This window comes from Cyphomyrmex costatus, unplaced genomic scaffold (genome assembly GCF_001594065.2).
Source record: "Cyphomyrmex costatus isolate MS0001 unplaced genomic scaffold, Ccosl1.0 scaffold104, whole genome shotgun sequence".
NCBI lineage: Eukaryota > Metazoa > Arthropoda > Insecta > Hymenoptera > Formicidae > Cyphomyrmex > Cyphomyrmex costatus.
In genome coordinates this window covers 151,356-154,367 of record NW_017274997.1, presented here as the reverse complement: position 1 = coordinate 154,367, position 3,012 = coordinate 151,356, and positions in this window count along the sequence as shown.

Below are 3,012 nucleotides of genomic sequence, written 5' to 3'. Positions count from 1 at the left end.
AGTACAATCGTAGAAGTCGTGTGCCCCTGGGATTTACGTGCTAATATTCCACGTTTTGGTACAAGAGAGTACAATTATGAACATTACATAGCTGAATTTTTGTTCAAAAGACTGTATACTTTTGACAAACGTATTGAACGATTTTTTGAAATAATGAGTAATTTGTATCCGTTAGAATCGTAACATAATTCTCCATAGATATTCAACGTTTATTTAACATTATTGTCATTTAGTAATGTTTTTTTTAATTATATACAGCAGTATAATGGTACGTTATTTTTTGAAACTTTTTTTGTTAATATCTTTTTAACGAAGGGCGAGCGGCGGCTAGTTGTTAAGGCAAAGTTACTCAGGGTCATGACCTTGACAACATATGTCAAGGTCAAGAAGATCGGAGCTGTTTCCCCTATTCCGAAGATTTACCAAAATTTTTTTTGATACATAAAAGTTTCATGGGAAGTGTTAATACGCCGTCGAACGTGACAATGAAAAAAAAAAGTACCCAAACGGTCTCCATCGCACAGCACGTTCGTGTCATCTGAAATAAAAAAAGCCAAAAAATTTTATAAATTATATGATATTTATTGGAGCTTGTACCTATAATATCAATAAAAAGTCGAAAATTACAAAAATGGCGGACATGTGAATTTTTAGTACCGTTTTTTCCACATTTTTCGCTCTTTAAAGTGCTCGAAAAAATATATAAAAACAACAAATATCAGCTGAATTTAGGGGGGTTTAAATAAATTTGAAAAGTTATTAACAATTAGTTTAGCTTGGTTTAGTTGGAGCTAATTTAGGCTCCAATAAATTTTATCTACTTTAAAATAAAAAAATTGAAGTCAATCTATCGAGTAGATATTGTGGAGACCAGTTTGAAAAACATGATTTTTCAGAAAACGCGTTTTAAGATTTGGTTAACTTTTAGAATTATTAGCAAAATAATGTACCTTATAGCTAATCAGCAATGCCAGGGCCATACATCAATCCTTCGTCGACTTCGTACTGCTCCATTTCAGCGATTTGGGCGGGTTTCTTCGATAATGCACGCTACAACCACACATATTAGTGTATAGAGACGCATACTTTCCGTTATTTTAATGCTAGCGCATCTAGTAATATCTGGTGCTTTTTTATGCAATCGTTATTGGCCAAACCGCTTTGGGAACATATTATACACACCATAAGCTATCGAAAAATGTAAAAAAAAATCGATTTTTTGGTCGGGTCTCATGAGAACCTCCCCTTAACATATGTTATCAAGGTCATGACCCTGAGTAACTTTGCCTGAACTAGCCATCGCTCGCCCTTCGTTAAAAAGATATTAACAAAAAAAGTTTAAAAAATAACGTCCTATTTCTGCTATACATATATTAATTTTAACGACTCCTTTTATTTCCTTATGTGGAGCATAGGACGTCTATAGACCTCTTTTGTCCAAGGCCTATATTCGTTTCTCGAATCAAATTGTTTTTCGGATTTGTGGGTGATTGGTCCACAGAATCCTACCTCAGTCAGATATTAGAGACAAATATCTACTGATATGTATACTACTGATGTATACTGATGTATAAGACCTACAGTTTAACGCCGAATCCGAACGGCGCTGATGATCATAGATCTTTTGATCACCAGATGGAGCCATTTTTTGGCTCATTGTAGAGTACTTATTCGTAAGCGAGTTAATGTCACAAAGAAAAGAGACGTGTTCCTTTATCGTTAAAGAAGTTTTATTAATCCAGAAAATACTTTTATACCAAGAACAATAATAATGGTTATCAAAAATTAAGAATAGTCAAAAGATAAGTTCTCAAGTTAGGTAAGGTAAGGTAGTTGGCTTGCGCGCGCCGAACGTTATATTTCATTGGCCTATATGAGCCTAGTTCCTTTAAGGTGAATCCTCATACGGACGAGTTGTCCGATCAATGTATCAAGTCCCTACATCACTCCCCCCCGAGTGACTTAGGTTACTAAGTTGCGAAAGTAATGCGTTTCTTGGGTCCTGCGTATGTCCTTACAGGTTGTGGAGGCATTGTAGAGGACTTGAGCTCTGTATCGTTTCCGTTCGTGCTTTCCGATGGATCATCTGGCTCAGGTGTGATTGCTTCGAAGAATGCTGGCTTTAATCTCTCAGTTGAAATGCATGTGTGCTGACCTTTGACATCAATCGTGAAGACGTAGTTCGAAGGTCGGTCGATTACTTTGTACGGGCCCTCATAAGGTTGTTCCAGGGGTTTTTTGACTGCGTCGATTCTGACAAAGACGTGAGTGCATGTGTGTAGCGTCTTATGTGTGAATGCTCTTCTCTTGGAATGGTGTGCTGTTGGTGTAGCTCTAACCTTCCGCATGTGTTCCCGGAACTTTTCTACGAATATTTGAGGATCTTTGGATATTTCTTCGTCAACGAAGAATTCGCCTGGTAAACGAAGAGTTTGACCATACACGAGTTCAGCTGCAGTTGCTTTAACGTCTTCTTTATAACTGGTTCGGAGCCCGAGGAGTACTGTGGGTAAGACTTCTGTCCAATTGCTAGTGTTGTGACACATTATTGCTGTTTTGAGTGACCTGTGCCATCGTTCCACCATTTCGTTGGAAGCGGGGTGATAAGCTGTCGTACGTGTTCTTTTGCTTCCAATGAGCTTGGTCAAAGCCTGAAATAACTGTGACTCAAACTGTGATCCTCTGTCCGTGGTTATAACAGCCGGTGCTCCGAACCTTGCAACCCAACCAGTATAGAATGCGATGGCAACGGTGTCTGCACTGATATCAGGAATAGGCACTGCCTCAGGCCATCGTGTAAACCTATCGATCATCGTCAAGCAGTATCGCATGTTTTTTGATGGTGGCAGGGGTCCGATAATATCGATATGTATTTGGTGAAAACGGATGCCTGGAATATTTATATGCTCCGGTGCGTTATGGTTGTGTCTGTGTACTTTACTGCGTTGACAATGGAGGCATGACCTTGCCCATTCTGTGACGTCCTTGTTTAAGTTGGGCCACACGAAGCTC